Below are 18,102 nucleotides of genomic sequence, written 5' to 3' on the forward strand. Positions count from 1 at the left end.
TACTCTGGCTTCTTTGGAAACATGGTTCAGGCAGGGTAAAAAGTGGGAAAGCTACTTAAAAATTAAGATTTTTTAAATATTAAGATTTTTAAAATATTATGGGTGTATGTAATTAAGGGGAGAGATCTACATATGGTGCCAAAAAAGCGCTATTTATAAGCCGCACTTAAAGTTAGGCAGTTTATAGAATAGCGCTTATGCCCAGAAATCTCAACTAAATTTAGGTGCGGCCATTTGCACCAACTGAAACATGGTGCAAATGTATGCACCTAAATTGGGCACATATCCCCCCTTATTCTATAACAACATGTGTAAATGCTAAGAATGCCCCATTCCACTCATGACCCTCTCATTAACACATTACTTTTTTCTATTTGCGCATACAATTCCAATTAAATCTAATTAGTGCCAATTGCTTGTTAAAACAATTATTGTGCTAATTATCTCATTATTCAATTAAATTGCACATGCAAATTGGGCACGTGCCCAAGTTTGCGCATGCAATTTTTGGCGACTTTTAGAGAATTAGGGGGTAAATGTCACATATTTTAAAATACTGCACAGTATAGAGTGTGAACAACTCTTTTAACTTTCACTCACAGCAAGAAACAGAGCAAATTGTGGTCCTTTATAATTGAACTGATATGGTAAGAATATGGTAACATTCACAAAAAGTCAGGAAAACAAGCTGAAAGCGATACATTTTTGTTGGTCTTAAAACATAATTTTATAATTCTACCAAAATTATACTGCTCAATCCTTCAAGCATTGCAAATGTATTTAGGTGATTCTACTTACTACGACTTATCATTTCTATAGTGCTACTAGACGTACGTAGCGCTGTACACTTGAACATGAAAAGACAGTCCCTGCTCAACAGAGCTTACAATCTAATTTGGACAGACAAACAGGACAAATAAGAGATAAGGGAATATTAAAAGTGAGGATGATAAAATAAGGGCTCTGAACAAGTGAATAAGGGTTAGGAGTTAAAAGCAGCATCAAAAAGGTGGGCTTTTAGCTTAGATTTGAAGACGGCCAGAGATGGAGCTTGACGTACCGGCTCAGGAAGTCTATTCCAGGCATATGGTGCAGCAAGATAAAAGGAACGGAGTCTGGAGTTAGCGGTGGAGGAGAAGGGTGCAGATAAGAGAGATTTACCCAGTTAACGGAGTTCCCGGGGAGGAGTGTAGGGAGAGATGAGAGTGGAGAGGTACTGAGGAGCTGCAGAGTGAATGCACTTATAGATCAATAAGAGAAGTTTGAACTGTATGCGGAAACGGATAGGGAGCCAGTGAAGTGACTTGAGGAGAGAGCTAATATGAGTCGTGCAGCAGAATTTTTGGACAGATTGAAGAGGAGAGGGATGGGGAGATCTGTGAGAAGCAAGTTGCAATAGTCTAAGCGAGAGGTGATAAGAGTGTGGATGACGGTTCTGGTAGTGTGCTCAGAAAGGAAAGTGCGAATTTTGGTGATATTATAGAGAAAGAAACAACAGGTTTTAGCAGTCTGCTGAACATGTGCAGAGAAGGAGAGGGAGGAGTCGAAGATGACCCCAAGGTTACGAGCTAATGAGACAGGAAGGATGAGAGTGTTATCCACAGAAATAGAGAATGGGGGGAAGAGGAGAAGTTGGTTTAGGGGGAAAGATAAGAAGCTACTTCTACTTCTGAAGCCTTCTCCTCCAATGGTCTTGTATCTGCACATAAAGCGAAGATACTTACCTGTAAGCAGGTATTCTCTGAGGACAGCAGGCTGATTATTCTCACAATTCGGTTGGCGATCCATGCCAGCCCGGGAACCGGCATTTCACATAGCAAAAAGTTTGCTAGAGCCTTCTGAGCGTGCCGCGTTCCGAACCGCAATGCGCCGAGTGTCTTTCCGCCAGCAGCGTAGCTATGCTCCTCAGTTCAGTGAAGAGTAAAAAGAGAAAGAAAGAAGAGACAACTCCAAGGGGAGGGGGGCGGGTTTGTGAGAAAGTGAATGATACATACCTGTAGCAGGTGTTCTCCGAGGACAGCAGGCTGATTGTTCTCACGACTGGGTGACGTCCGCGGCAGCCCCCACCAACCGGAAAGAAGCTTCGCGGGACGGTCGGCACGCAGGGCACGCCCACCGCGCATGCGCGGCCGTCTTCCCGCCCGTGCGCGACCGCTCCCGCCAGTTGAATGACTAGCAAAAGATGAAACACACAACTCCAAAGGGGAGGAGGGAGGGTAGGTGAGAACAATCAGCCTGCTGTCCTCGGAGAACACCTGCTACAGGTATGTATCATTCACTTTCTCCGAGGACAAGCAGGCTGCTTGTTCTCACGACTAGGGTATCCCTAGCTCTCAGGCTCACTCAAAACAAGAACCCAGGTCAATTGAACCTCGCAACGGCGAGGGTATAACAGAAATTGACCTACGAAGAACAACTAACTGAGAGTGCAGCCTGACCAGAATAAATTCGGGTCCTGGAGGGTGGAGTTGGATTTACACCCCAAACAGATTCTGCAGCACCGACTGCCCGAACCGACTGTCGCGTCGGGTATCCTGCTGGAGGCAGTAATGAGATGTGAATGTGTGGACAGATGACCACGTCGCAGCTTTGCAAATTTCTTCAATAGTGGCTGACTTCAGGTGGGCCACTGACGCTGCCATGGCTCTAACACTATGAGCCGTGACATGACCCTCAAGAGCCAGCCCAGCCTGGGCGTAAGTGAAGGAAATGCAATCTGCTAGCCAATTGGAGATGGTGCGTTTCCCGACAGCGACCCCTAGCCTGTTAGGGTCGAAAGAAACAAACAATTGGGCGGACTGTCTGTGGGGCTGTGTCCGCTCCAAGTAGAAGGCCAATGCTCTCTTGCAGTCCAATGTGTGCAACTGACGTTCAGCAGGGCGGGTATGCGGCCTGGGGAAGAATGTTGGCAAGACAATTGACTGGTTAAGATGGAACTCCGACACCACCTTCAGCAGGAACTTTGGGTGGGTGCGGAGCACTACTCTGTTGTGATGAAATTTGGTATATGGAGCATGAGCTACTAGGGCTTGAAGCTCACTGACCCTACGAGCTGAAGTAACTGCCACCAAGAAAATGACCTTCCAGGTCAAGTACTTCAGATGGCAGGTATTCAGTGGCTCAAAAGGAGGTTTCATCAGCTGGGTGAGGACGACGTTGAGATCCCATGACACTGTAGGAGGCTTGATAGGGGGCTTTGACAAAAGCAAGCCTCTCATGAATCGAACGACTAAAGGCTCTCCAGAGATGGCTTTACCTTCCACACGATAATGGTAAGCACTAATCGCACTAAGGTGATTCCTTACTGAGTTGGTCTTGAGGCCAGACTCTGATAAGTGTAGAAGGTATTCAAGCAGGTAGAACGAGGTTCTAGGGCCTTGCTCTCACACCAAACGACAAACCTCCTCCACTTGAAAAAGTAACTCTTTTTAGTGGAATCCTTCCTAGAGGCAAGCAGGACCCGGGAGACACACTCCGACAGACCCAACGCAGCGAAGTCTACGCCCTCAACATCCAGGCCGTGAGAGCCAGAGACTGAAGGTTGGGGTGCAGTAACGCTCCGTCGTTCTGCGAAATGAGAGTCGGAAAACACTCCAATCTCCACGGTTCTTCTGAGGACAACTCCAGAAGAAGAGGGAACCAGATCTGACGGGGCCAAAAGGGCGCTATCAGAATCATGGTGCCGCGGTCGTGCTTGAGCTTCAGTAAGGTCTTCCCCACCAAAGGTATGGGAGGATAAGCATACAGGAGGCCGGTCCCCCAATGGAGGAGAAAGGCGTCCGACGCTAGCCTGCCGTGTGTCTGAAGTCTGGAACAGAACAGAGGCAGCTTGTGGTTGGTCTGAGAGGCGAAAAGGTCCACCGAGGGGGTGCCCCACTCTCGGAAGATCTTGCGTACCACTCTGGAATGGAGCGACCACTCGTGCGGTTGCTTGACTCTGCTCAGTCTGTCGGCCAGACTGTTGTTTACGCCTGCCAGGTATGTGGCTTGGAGGAGCATGCCAAACTGGCACGCCCAGCGCCACAGCCCGACGGCTTCCTGACACAGGGGGCGAGATCCGGTGCCCCCCTGCTTGTTGACGTAATACATTGCAACCTGATTGTCTGTCCGAATTTGGATAATTTGGCAGGACAGCCGATCTCTGAAAGCCTTCAGCGCGTTCCAGATCGCTCGGAGCTCCAGGAGGTTGATCTGCAGATCCTTTTCCTGAAGGGACCACAGACCCTGGGTGTGAAGCCCATCGACATGAGCTCCCCAACCCAGGCGAGATGCATCCGTCGTCAGCACCTTCGTGGGCTGCGGAATTTGGAATGGACGTCCCAGAGTCAAATTGGTCCGGATGGTCCACCAGAGCAGTGAAGTGCGGCAACTGGTGGAGAGGCGGATGACATCTTCTAGATTCCCGGTGGCTTGGAACCACTGGGAAGCTAGGGTCCATTGAGCAGATCTCATGTGAAGACGAGCCATGGGAGTCACATGAACTGTGGAGGCCATATGACCCAGAAGTCTCAACATCTGCCGAGCTGTGACCTGCTGAGACGCTCTGGCCTGCGAAGCGAGAGACAGGAGGTTGTTGGCCCTCACTTCGGGAAGGAAGGCCTGAGCCGTCTGGGTATTCAGCAGAGCTCCTATGAATTCCAGAGACTGGGTTGGCTGGAGATGGGACTTTGGGTAATTTATCACAAACCCCAGCAGCTCCAGGAGTTGAATAGTGCACTGCATGGACCGGAGGGCTCCCGCCTCCGAGGTGTTCTTGACCAGCCAATCGTCGAGATATGGGAACACGTGCACTCCCAGCCTGTGTAGGTACGCCGCCACCACCACGAGGCACTTTGTAAACACTCGTGGGGCGGAGGCGAGCCCAAAGGGCAGCACACAATACTGAAAGTGCCGTACGCCCAGGCGGAATCTGAGATACTGTCTGTGAGCTGGCAGTATCGGGATGTGAGTATATGCATCCTTTAAATCCAGGGAACATAGCCAATCGTTTTTCTGAATCATTGGCAGAAGGGTGCCCAAGGAAAGCATCCTGAACTTTTCTTTGACCAGGAATTTGTTCAGGCCTCTCAGGTCTAGGATGGGACGCATCCCCCCTGTTTTCTTTTCCACAAGGAAGTACCTGGAATAGAATCCCTGCCCTTCCTGCCCAGGTGGTACGGGCTCGACCGCATTGGCGCTGAGAAGGGCGGAGAGTTCCTCTGCAAGTACCTGCTTGTGATGGGAGCTGAAGGATTGAGCTCCCGGAGGACAATTTGGAGGCAGGGAGGCCAAATTCAGGGCGTATCCGCACCGCACTATTTGGAGAACCCACTGGTCGGAGGTTATGAGAGGCCACCTTTGGTGAAAAAATTTTAACCTCCCCCCGACCGGCAGATCGTCCGGTACGGACACTTTGAGGGCGGCTATGTTCCCGTGGATCCAGTCAAAAGCCCGTCCCTGGCTTTTGCTGTGGAGGCGCAGGGGGCTGCTTAGGCGCACGCTGTTGACGGGAACGAGCGCGCTGGGGCTGTCCCTGTGCCTGACGAGGCCTTCGGGCCGGCTGGTTGTACCTACGCTTTGCAAAAGAATAGGGTGCAGCCTGCCGGGCCCGGGAAAAACGTCCACCTGTGGAGGTGGATGCTGAAGGCGCCCGGTGGGAGAGTTTGTCGAGGGCGGTTTCCCGCTGATGCAGTTGGTCCACCATCTGCTCGACCTTCTCACCGAAAATGTTATCCCCCCGGCAAGGGACGTCGGCCAGTCTCTGCTTGGTGCGGTTGTCCAGGTCAGAGGCACGCAGCCATGAGAGCCTGCGCATCACTATACCTTGGGCCGCAGCACGAGATGCCACGTCACAGGTGTCATAGATACCCCTGGACAGGAACTTTCTGCACGCCTTCAGCTGCCTGACCACCTCCTGATAAGGCCTGGACTGCTCCGGCGGGAGCTTCTCGACCAGGTCCGCCAGTTGTTGCACATAGGTCCGCATGTGAATGCTCATATAGAACAGGTATGACTGGATGCGGGTCACGAGCATGGAGGATTGGTAGGCCTTCCTCCCAAACGAGTCCAGAGTGCGAGACTCCCGCCCCGGGGGCGCCGAGGCGGTATCCCTCGAACTCCGTGCCCTCTTGAGAGCAGAATCCACGACCGCCGAGTCATGGGGCAATTGGGGCCGCATTAACTCTGGGTCGGAGTGGATCCTGTATTGGGACTCTGCTTTCTTGGGAATGGTGGGGTTAGTTAACTGTCGCACCCAGTTCCGAAGCAGTGTCTCTTTGAGGACATTGTGCAGCGGCACCGTGGAGGACTCTCTAGGTGGTGATGGATAGTCGAGGACCTCGAGCATCTCGGCCCTCGGCTCTTCCACAGAGACCACGGGGAAGGGAATGCTAATAGACATATCCCGCACAAAGGAGGCAAAGGAGAGACTCTCGGGAAGTGAGAGCTTCCTCTCCGGTGAAGGCGTGGGGTCCGAGGGAAGGCCCGTAGACTCCTCTGAGGAGAAATATCTAGGGTCCTCCTCTTCCCCCCACGAGTCCTCATCCTCGGTATCGGACATAAGCTCATGTAGCTGAGTCCTGAACCGGGCCCGGCTCGACGTCGAGGCACCAGGGTCTCGGTGTCGTCGAGCGGTGGACTCCCGCGCCGGCGGGGACGGAGCTCCCTCCATCGACGTCGACGGGGACTCCACCTGCGTGGCGGTCGAGACCGGCGCCGCAAGCGGCGGCGGTGTCGACGGCCCCGGCGCCGGGCTAGAGCTCGCCGGCGCCACAGACATCGGCGCCGAGGGGCACAGCCTGGCGCATCAGCCCTTCCAGGATCCCCGGAAGGATGGCTCTGAGGCACTCGTCCAGGCCCGCTGCCGGGAAAGGCGGTGGGGCCGGTAGGGGTGTCGGCGTCAGAAGCTGATGGGGGCCAGGAGACGGCACCGAGGTGCCGGAACCCCGACGCGTCGGTACCTCCACAACCGACGGGGACCTCTCCTCTCAACGAGTACGCTTCGGCGTCGCCTCCTCTCCGATATCCGGATGCACCGAGGGCGACCGGTGACGACGCTTCTTATCCTTCTTGCGATGCCCGTCACTGGCGCCGGAAGGCATGGAGGAGGAGGAGGTCGATCCCCCTCGGTCTCGAGGTACCGGGTCAGACAGGGTTCGGTCCCATGGCCCACGAGCTGAGGGAGTGACCGGGGCCGACTGCCCACGCGGCCTCTCACCTCCACTCTCACCAGAGGACCGGCGGGCCGACGGGACCTGTTCTCCTGGGGTCGATGCCATCGGTGCCGATGTCTCGGGCATCGATACCGGTACCGAAGGACCGGGCGTCGATACCGATGCCGTCGAGGTCGACGTCGAGGGGCCGGCGCAAGTTCCAAAAAGACGGTCCCGCAGAACTTGCCTCGCAACCTGAGTCCGTTTCCGGAGACCGAGACACAGGGAACACGACTTGATATTGTGCTCCGGCCCGAGGCACTGGAGGCACCAAGCGTGGGTGTCGGTCTGCGAGATCGGCCGGCCGCAGCGACCACACTTTTTAAATCCACTCGGGACCTTCGAGGACATCGACGGAAAAATCGCGTCGGCGAAGTCAAAGTCGTCAATGGTGGCTGGAATCACACCTCGAAAAAAGAAACGACCGAGCGGCCACTAGGCCGCAACGTGGCGTCCCCGCTGGAAGCGAGGGAAAAGGGGAGCGCGTGCTCCACACGCTCAGGTTTTTTTTTTGTTTTTTTTTTTGAAAAGGAAACCGGCGATAACCCAAAAACAAGAGAGAAAAAGAAAAGCGACGATCCGCGTAAACGCGATCGAAATTCCGGCGGCTGAAACAGAGAGAGCGGCAAAGCACAACTCTCTCCAGACGCGGAAAAAAAGGAACTGGCGGGAGCGGTCGCGCACGGGCGGGAAGACGGCTGCGCATGCGCGGTGGGCGTGCCCTGCGTGCCGACCGTCCCGCGAAGCTTCTTTCCGGTTGGTGGGGGCTGCCGCGGACGTCACCCAGTCGTGAGAACAAGCAGCCTGCTTGTCCTCGGAGAATAATCAGTCTGCTGTCCTCGGAGAATACCTGCTATAGGTAAGTATCTTTGCTTTCTCCGAGGACAAGCAGGCTGTATTATACTCACAATTGGGGTATCCCTAGCATCCAGGCTCAGCCAAAACAACAAAGGTTGGTTAATTGGACCTTGCAAGAGCGAGAACATAACATAGATTAACCTGAAATTACATACAACTAGCTGAGTGCGCAGCCTTGAACAAAACAAAAAGGGCCTAGGGGGGGCAGAGTTGGATTATAAACCCCAAACAGATTCTGTAGCCCCGACTGCCCAAACCGACTGTTGCATCAGGTGTCCTGCTCAAGGCAGCAGTGCGATGTGAATGTGTGGATTGAAGACCATGTTGCAGCTTTGCAAATCTCTTCAATGGAGGCTGACTTTAAGTGAGCCACCGATGCAGCGATGGCTCTGACATTATGAACCGTGGCATGGCCCTCCAGTCAGCCCGGCTTGGGCATAAGTGAAGGAAATGCAATTTGCTAGCCAATTGGAGATTGTGCGTTTTCCAATAGCGACTCCCCATCTGTTGGGATCAAAAGCAACAAACAACTACCTGAAGGGCTACGTCCGCTCCATGTAAAAGGCCAATGCTTTCTTGCAGTCCAAGGTGTGCAAGCTGCTTTCGCCAGGGTGGGCATGAGGACAGGGAAAAATGTTGGCAAGACAACTGACTGGTTCAGATGGAACTCCGACACCACCTTCGGCAGGAACTTAGGGTGCATGCGGAGGACTACTCTGATGTGATGAAACTTAGTATAAGGTGCATCCACTACTAGGGCCTGAAGCTCACTGACCCTATGAGCTGAAGTAACAGCCACCAAGAAAATGACCTTCCAGGTCAAGTACTTCAGATGGCAGGAATTCAGTGGCTTAAAAAGAGCTTTCATCAGCTGGGTGAGAGCAACGTTGAGATCCCATGACACTGGTGGTTTGACAGGGGGCTTTGACAAAAGCAAACCTCTCATGAAGTGAACTAAAGGCTGTCCAGAGATAGGCTTATCTTCTACACGTTGATAATAAGCACTAATTGCACTAAGGTGAACCCTTACAGGGTTGGTCTTGAGACCAGACTCTGATAAGTGTAGAAGATATTCAAGCAGGATCTGTGTAGGACAAGAAACAGGATCTATGGCCTTGCTGTCACACCAGACGGCAAACCTCCTCCATTTGAAATAGTAACACTTCTTAGTGGAATCTGTCCTGGAAGCAAGCAAGACCCAGAAGACACCCTCTGAAAGACCCAAGGAAGCGAATTCTAGGCTCTCACCATCCAGGCCATGAGAGTCAGAGACTGGAGTCTGGGATATAGAAGCGATCCCTCGTTCTGAGTGATGAGGGTTGGAAAACACTTCAATCTGCACGGTTCTTCGAAGGACAATTCCAGAAGAAGAGGGAACCAAATCTGATAGAGTCAGAGACTGGAGTCTGGGATGTAGAAGCGATCCCTCGTTCTGAGTGATGAGGGTTGGAAAACACTTCAATCTGCACGGTTCTTCGGAGGACAATTCCAGAAGAAGAGGGAACCAAATCTGATGCGGTCAATAGGGTGCAATCAGACAATAGGGCGCAAGATGCAGACACATACTAGACAAAATAGCACCCTTACACATAAGAACTTCACGTAGACATAACAACACCGTGGTTCAACGAAGAACTGAAAAAACTAAAAACACAATCTAGGAAACTGGAATGCGCATGGAAAAAAAACAAAAGACGAACACACACTCAACGCATGGAAACAACTACAAAGGAAATACAAATACGCAATAAGACAGACCAAAAGGTCGTACTACAAAACTAAAATTGGGCCGGACTACAAAAACACAAAGAAACTATACCATTTTGTGAACAAACTGCTAGACACAACGCCGGTCACCACAACCAACACTGACATTCCATCTGCAGACAACCTTGCTATGCAAAACCCTACCTCAGAACAACATGGACATAGAAAACTTCATTAATGGTCTAGACCCAACCCCTGGTGAATACCCTGCTGACCGAATATGGTCCAATTTTGCTCTCCTCAGGACCGACAGTTACTCAGGCGATAAACCAATACTCCAACAGCCATTGTCAACTGGACACCTGCCCCAGCTACCTAATATGATCTGCCCCCCACCGCTTCATAATAGATTTTACATCTCACTTAAATTTCATGCTTCAACAGGGTATCTACCCTAAAGAAAAAGGCAACATCCTGCTCACCCCAATACCAAAAGACACCAAGAAAAAAAACAAATGACATTACCAACTACCACCCAGTAGCATCTATCCCATTAGTAGTCAAACTAATGGAAGGACTGGTGACCAAACAACTCAATGACTACATACATAAATTCACTATACTACATGAGTCACAATCAGGATTTCAACCCCTACACAGCACCGAAACAGTACTACTCACTCTCCTAAACAAATTCAAGCAGGAAATAGCAACAGGTAAGAGCATTCTCCTCCTACAATTTGACATGTCAAGTGCGTTCGACATGGTTAACCATAACATATTACTAAGACTCCTAGAATACTTCGGAATCAGTGGTGGCACGCTCAATTGGATTAAGGGTTTCCTAACCACAAGAACATATCAAGTGAAATCAAAAACAAACATATCGTCACCGTGGAAAACCAGGCTGCGGAGTACCGCAAGGATCACCACTAACACCAATCCTTTTCAACCTCATGACGACTCCACTAGCCAAGACCTTATCCACCCAGGCCTTAACCCATTTATCTACGCTGATGACATCACATTATACAACCCCTTCAAACATGATCTGGCAGAAATCACCAATGAAATCAAGCTAAATTTAAACGTCATGAACTCATGGGTAAATGCATTCCAACTAAAACTCAATACTGAAAAAACACACTGTCTCCTCTCCTCTCATCTCAATACAATACATACAAACCCACAAACATTAACACCCCAGGATACACCCTCCCTATCTCAGACCGTCTGAAAATTCTCAGAGTAACAATCAACCGTAACCTAACACTAGAGACCCAAGCAAATTTCACCATAAAGAAAATGTTTTTCTCAATGTGGAAACTCAAACGCGTGAAACCATTCTTCCTGAGGGAAATATTTCATAACTGTCACGTTTTCAAAACTGGAAACTGGGTTGTGAGCCCTTGGGCCACTGCTGAGGAGCGGCAGTGGCAGGCAAAACCACCCCACACTAGATACAGGGCAGATCTCTGACAAACAGTTAGGCTTCACCTGCACATGGCCACTTTTCACCAAGAGTTGAGCTCCAGGCTTCAGGTGGCCAGCAGGACTTACTGGACAGGGCAGGACTGGAAAACAGCTAGGCAGCACGAGGATAGGCTAAAGGACAAGACTGAAAGCTGCGAGCAGCCACTGAAACAGGGAACAAACACAGCTAGACAGGAGACTGCACTGAAAGCTGCAAGCAGCCACTGAAGCAGGGAACAAACACAGATAAACCCAGAACTAGACAAAGACATACAAACAAGACACCAGACAGGGAAACAAGCAATACAGTAAACAAGCAATACCCTAAACTAAACATAGACTAACTAGAACAGGCAAGACTTCAGGCAAGAACTAGAGCAAGGAAACAAACTCAGGCTGAAGTGCAAAAGAACCAACATACCAGGGCCTTAGACGCAATGCAAAGGCAAAGCCAGAGAGTTTCAAAATGGCTAATAAGCCCAGCAGCAGCTGAAGCTCAGGTGCAGCAATCACCAGGCAACTACGGGTGCTGTGTAGGTTCAAACAAAGCAAGCAAGTCTGGCAGTCTGGCAGTCTGGAAGATCCGGACCGGACTCAGCTGAAGTCTGGACCGGGTAGGAACAGCAAGACAGTCTATGGCAGTTCATAGCAGCCATCGGTTCTGGCCACCAGAGGGCAAGGGGACCACAGATGTAACAATAACATGGTACAGTCAATGGTACTAGTCAGCTGATTTTCGAAAATGATCGCCGCCCATCTTCCGACACAAATCGGAAGATGGGCGGCTATCTCCTGAATCCGCCCAAATCGGCATAAATCGAAAAGCCGATTTTGGGCGGCTTCAACTGTGTTCCGTCGCGGGGCCGGCGAAAGTTGAAAGGGGGCGTGTCGGCATGGTAGCGAAGGCGGGACAGGGGCATGCGTTGAGATGGCTAGCTTCGCCCGATAATGGAAAAAAGAAAGCTGGCCATCAGGAGAATTTGGTCCATTTTATTTGGACCCTTTTTTTTTTTTAGCTCCAAGTCCCAAAAAAGTGCCCCAACTGACCAGATGACCACTGGAGGGAAGCAGGGATCACCTCCCCTTACTCCCCCCAGTGATCACCACCCCCTCCTACACACAAAAAAAAAAAATCAGACTTTTTGCCAGCCTCAAATGTCATACCCAGCTCCCTGACAGCAATATGCAGGTCCCTGGAGCAGTTTGTAGCGGGTGCAGTGCACTTGAGGCAGGTGGATCCAGACCCAGCCCCCCTACCTGTTACACTTGTGCTGGTAAATGGGAGCCCCCCCAAAACCCACTGTACCCACATGTAGGTGCCCCCCTTCACCCCTTTGGGCTATGGTAATAGTGCAGAGTTATGTGCAGTGGGTTTTGGGGGGGATTTGGGGGGCTCAGCACACAAGGGAAGGGTGCTATGCACCTGGAAGCTAATTTTTTTTTTTTTTTTTTTTTTTAAAGTGCCCCCTAGGGTGCCCGATTGGTGTCCTGTCACGTCAGGGGGGCCAGTGCACTAGAAATGCTGGCTCCTCCCACGCCCAAATGCCTTACATTTCGCCGGATTTGAGATGGACGGCTCCGGTTTCCATTATGGCTGAAAATTGGAGTCGGCCATCTCCCCGGCACGCGATTTGGCTGGCGCCAAGCATATTTCGAAAATACGCTTGGCTCCGCCCCATCGCGAAGCCGGCCCCGAAGATGGCTGCCCATCGATTTGGCCAGCGCCGTTCGATTATGCCCCTCTAACCACGCAGATTACTGTAATGGAATCTATGCGGGATGCAAGGATCAAATCATAAAGAAACTTCAGACCGCCCAAAACACAGCAGCCAGGCTTCTATTTGGAAAAACACGTTCTGACAGCGCCAAACCACTCTGAGAAAAACTGCATTGGCTACCAATCAAAGAATGTATCACTTTCACAATCTGCACAAATGTCCATAAAATTATCTACGGTGAGGAACCGGGATACATGACAGACCATATCGACCTGCCACCAGAAACACCACAAAATCTGCACGATCATACCTAAATCTCCACTACCCAAGCAGCAAAGGACTCAAATACAAATCCACCTATGCATCCAGCCTTTCCTACCTAAGCGCACAACTATGGAACGCATTACCAAAAGCAGTAAAAACTAAGCTAGACCACCTAAATTTTCAGAAAGCACTAAAGACAGACCTGTTCAGAACAGCATACCCCACCGACCCAACATAAAAATACCTGGACATTTGCGACACAATGTAACCAAAGACCGTAACGGACATTACCTGACTCTTCTTCCCCTTTTCCCTCCCTAAGTTCCCCCCAATTGTACCTACCATACATGTACCTCATTCTACCACAATATCACTTTGTATTCATTCATACCATGCATTTGTTCAGACCGTAACGGTTATATGTAAGCCACATTCAGCCTGCAAAAAGGTGGGAAAATGTGGGATACAAATGTAACAAATAATAATAATAATCATGGTTCCGCGGTCTTGCTCGAGTTTCAGCAGAGGTATGGGAGGATACGCATACAGAAGGCCTGTTCCCCAATGTAGAAGAAAGGCATCCAAAAACTAGTCTGTCGTGGGCCTGAAGCCTGGAACAGAACTGAGGGACTTTGTGATTCATTTGAGTGGGAAAAAGATCCATCGAAGGGATGCCCCACACTCGGAAGATCTTGCAGGCAACGCCCATATTCAGCGACCACTCTAGGTTGCATTACCGTGCTCAGCCTGTCGGCCTGTTGTTTACACCTGCCAGATAAGTGGCTTGGAGAAACATGCTTTGATGGCGTGCCCAATGTCACATCTGAATGGCCTCCTGACACAGAGGGCGAGATCCAGTGCCCCCCTGTTTGTTGGTATAATACATTGCAACCTGATTGTCTGTTTGAATTAAGATAATTTGGTTGGACAGCCGATCCCTGAAGGCTTTTAGAGCGTTTCAGATCACTTGGAGCTCCAGGAGGATGATCTGAAGACCTGTTTCCTGGGGGGACCAGGCTCCCTGAATGTGAAGCCCATCTACATGAGCCCCCCCATCCCAGGAGGGATGCATCCGTCATCAGCACTTTCAACGGCTGAGGAATTTGGAATGGTCGTCTCAGAGTCAAATTGGATCAAATTGTCCACCACTGAAGAGAATTCCGAAAGTCGGTGGACAGTTGGATGACATCTTCTAGATTCCCCACAGCTTGGTACCACTGAGAAGCTAGGGTCCATTGAACAGATCTCATGTGTAAATGTGCCAAGGTCGTAACAAACAGTGGAGGCCATGTGCCCCAAGAGCCTCAACATCTGTCGAGCTGTGACTGGCTGAGATGCCCAAACCATGGACACCAGGGACAGAAGGTTGTCCACCCGTGCCTCAGGGAGATAGGCTCGAACTGTTCTCGTGTCCAGCAGTGCTCCAATGAACTCCAATTTTTGAACAAGAGTGAGATGGGACTTGGTGTGATTTATGACAAACCCTTGTAGTTCCAACACCTGAATAGTCATTTGCATGGATTCCCGAGCACCGTCATCCGAGGTGCTCTTCACCAGCCAATCGTCGAGATAAGGGAACACATGCACTCCTAGTATGCGTAGCAACGCTGCAACTACTGCTAGGCATTTTGTATATACTCTGGGAGCTGACGCTAGGCCAAATGGCAGTACGCAGTACTGAAAGTGCTGCATTCGCAAGCCAAAATCGAAGATACTTTCTGTGAGCTGGATGTATCGGTATGTGTATATATGCATCCTTTAAATCCAGAGAGCATAGCCAATCATTTTCCTGAATCATGGGAAGAAGGGTGCCTAGAGAAACCATCCTGAACTTTTCGCGAACTAGGAATGTGTTCAGGGCCCTTACGTCTATGATGGGACACATCCCCCCCCCTTTCTTCTGCACAAGGAGGTACCTGGAATAGAATCCCAGCCCTTCTTCTCCTGGTGGAATGGGTTCAACCGCATGGACCTTCAGATGGGCGGAGAGTTCCTCTGCAAGTACCTGTCTCTGCTTAGAGCTGTACGAATGAGCTCCCCGCGGGCAATTTTGCGGTTTGGATTTCAGATTGAGGGCGTACCCTTAACCAGACTATTTGAAGAACCCACCAATTGAGGGTTATGAGAGGTCACCTTTGGTGATAAAACATTAACCTCCCCCAGACCAGCAAGTTGTCCGGTATGCTAACCTGGAGCCAGACAAAAGTCCATCCCTTGCTTTTGTTGGGGAGAAGTAGAGGCCTTGGGGTTTGTGAGTATGAACCGGGATGATGAGAGACTGATGCATCGGCATCTCTTGTATGGAGGGGGAGCGATCCTCCTGGTGTCGACAATTCTCAGGTGCTGAATCTCCAGGCTCCCCGGAGCTCCCAGCACCATGCGTCAAGGGGGAACGGTGTTGGTGCTTCTTAGCCTTCGCTAGATGTACCTCACCGAGGCTCCTTGGTGCCGATGAGGATGATGACAAATCCCCACATCACCTCGAAGTCGGTTCCGATGATGGACGGTCCCAGGGGACCTGCACAGCATAAGGCCACGAGATAGGAGGAGACCCACTCGATGCCTCACTGCTCCCAGCATGCCGTGGCCTCTAAGCAGCCATGTGTACCTCCACTCCCAACACTGATGTGTCCTTCGATGTCGATTTCGATGCCGCCGACCTCGGTTCCGATGCCAATGTCGAAGGACTGGACCGAGCCCAAAAATGTTTTTCTCTATGGGCTTCTCAAGCCAGTTGAGTCCTTTTCTTCATACAAAAACAAAGGGCACAACGAGGTGGGCTATGGTTGGACCCAAGGCACTGGATACATCACGAATGGGTATTGGTGCCTGAGATGGTCCGGTTGCACCAAGTACAGCGTTTGAAGCCGCTGGGAATCTTTGATGACATGGAAGGGAAGACAGCACCGGCTAAATCAAAAGTCTCAATTGTGCCAAGAAAAAAGGGCACAAAAGGAGAGAAGGACCCAGCCGAGCAGCCTAAAAACGGCCGCAAAAAAAAAGAAAGGAAACTTTACCGGGGAATAAAATAACTAAGTAAAAAAAATGGGGAAATCACTTTTTTTTTTTTTTTTTTTAAACAGAATGAAACAAATGAGGGGAAAAAAAATCAAAAAAATTGTAACACACACTCAAGGCTCTTTCCCGGGCACACAGGAGCCACAGAAACTCACTGTTGCTCATCGCGCAAAAGAAAAAGAACCGAGGAGAGTGGTGGGCGGGAAGAGACTCGGCACATGCACAGTTCGGCGCACAGCACACACAGAAGGCTCTAGGAAACTTTTTGCTATGTGAAATGCCAGTACCGGGGCCAGCGCGGATCGCCTACCCAATTCTGAGTATAACACAGCCTGCTTGTCCTCGGAGAATATCTGTTTCTTTAATATTAGCCGGAGCTCCTGATTAACTGACTATACAGTAAAAGGTACAAAATACTTGTATAAACCTGCTATATCTCAGGAGAAGCAGGATCAGGCCTGGCTCATACCTGGATAAGAGCAATCAAGGTGAAAAAGGTGTTTTGGACTGCAGAAAGCTAAAGCAATTCTCTAGTATTATTCAAAGACACCATGGTGGAGCTGTGATTGCCCAACCCCTAACATTCAATAAATTTATAGAAGGTAAACAGGGAAAAGGGAGAACAGTCAAGCTTTGATGTCATGAAGGTAAAAGAACTGAAATCACTTGATTGATTATACTGTTTCCACAATTATACCTTCTCCACTGCCACCTGACTGGAAAGTTTCCCATGTGACAGATAAACAGAGAAAGATCATAAAAAAGAAGAAGGTATGACTAGGATAAGAGGAAGATAATACTGAAAAAAAGATTCCTCCCCACATATGCCCCCCCCCAAAAAAAACAAAGTAAGTATCTACTGACCCATAAGGGTACCACAATTATCTTATTGTTTTAAGAAAACAGTTAAACCCACTTCACTTCTCAAAATATATCACCAGTGACCATATAATATAGTAAATGTAATAATACTCACCTTCAAACATTAGAATGTAAAAGAAATTGGAAGGATACTGGTTTATGCACCCTGGGCCAACTTGTTTCCCTGCTGGAAATCTAATCCTTGGTAGAGGCTCATACAACTGCATCCCAGATACACATTTGGGGCCTGCTAAAATGACCTCAGATGCGCCTGTTTAGCATCATTTATCAAAAAGCTGACAGGATTCTGGCAGAAGGTGTAACTGGGCTGAGGCAATCCCATTTTCCTCAGCAATGGCTAAAAACTGCACACAATACTGAAAAATGGTGCATCAGATCTGAAACTTAATTACAATGCACTATGTATGCCTTCAAATAGATACTGCTAATTATAAATATGCTGTCAAGTTTATCAAAAAATTTTATACTGCCTTATTTGCAGTGCAAGTCTAGGTGATTCACAATTATAAAACATGAAATTTAAGAAAAGGAACTCTATTGAATAATTGGAAACAATCATTCAAGATACACGTGTATACCTTGAGATCTCATAATCTTATTGTAATGTTCCTCCAACTCCATCTTTCTCCAATCATCAAATGGGAGGAATGACAGAAAAGTTCATCTTCTAGGTTTATTCCAAATTCCATCTTAAAAAGAGATGAGTCTTCAGGGATGATTGAAACCGTCCATAGGATGTTTCTGAATGCAATGAAAGTGGGAGACTACTCCACTGGACCAGGGCCAAAAAGAAAAAAAAAAAAACAACAAAACCCCCAAAAAACACAATTCCATGTGGATTCCCAACTAGCTTGAGCTGGGCCTGGGAGAACAAGCCTATAGTCATTCACAGAATACCAAGCGTCTGGTTAGAACATATGGGATGGTCAGGGATGCCAAATAATCCAGTTTATAAATATGGAGAGATTTATGAGCAAGTGTCAGTATTTTGA

General features: G+C 49.5%; 1 protein-coding gene across 2 annotated transcripts in view; it reads right to left on the reverse strand.

Moving 5' to 3' along the window:
* Positions 1-18,102, reverse strand: part of DUSP16 (dual specificity phosphatase 16) — a 198,628-nt gene that overhangs the window by 116,962 nt on the left and 63,564 nt on the right. The window lies entirely within an intron of this gene.

Source organism: Microcaecilia unicolor, chromosome 9, assembly GCF_901765095.1.
Source record: "Microcaecilia unicolor chromosome 9, aMicUni1.1, whole genome shotgun sequence".
In the NCBI taxonomy this organism is placed as follows: Eukaryota; Metazoa; Chordata; class Amphibia; order Gymnophiona; family Siphonopidae; genus Microcaecilia; species Microcaecilia unicolor.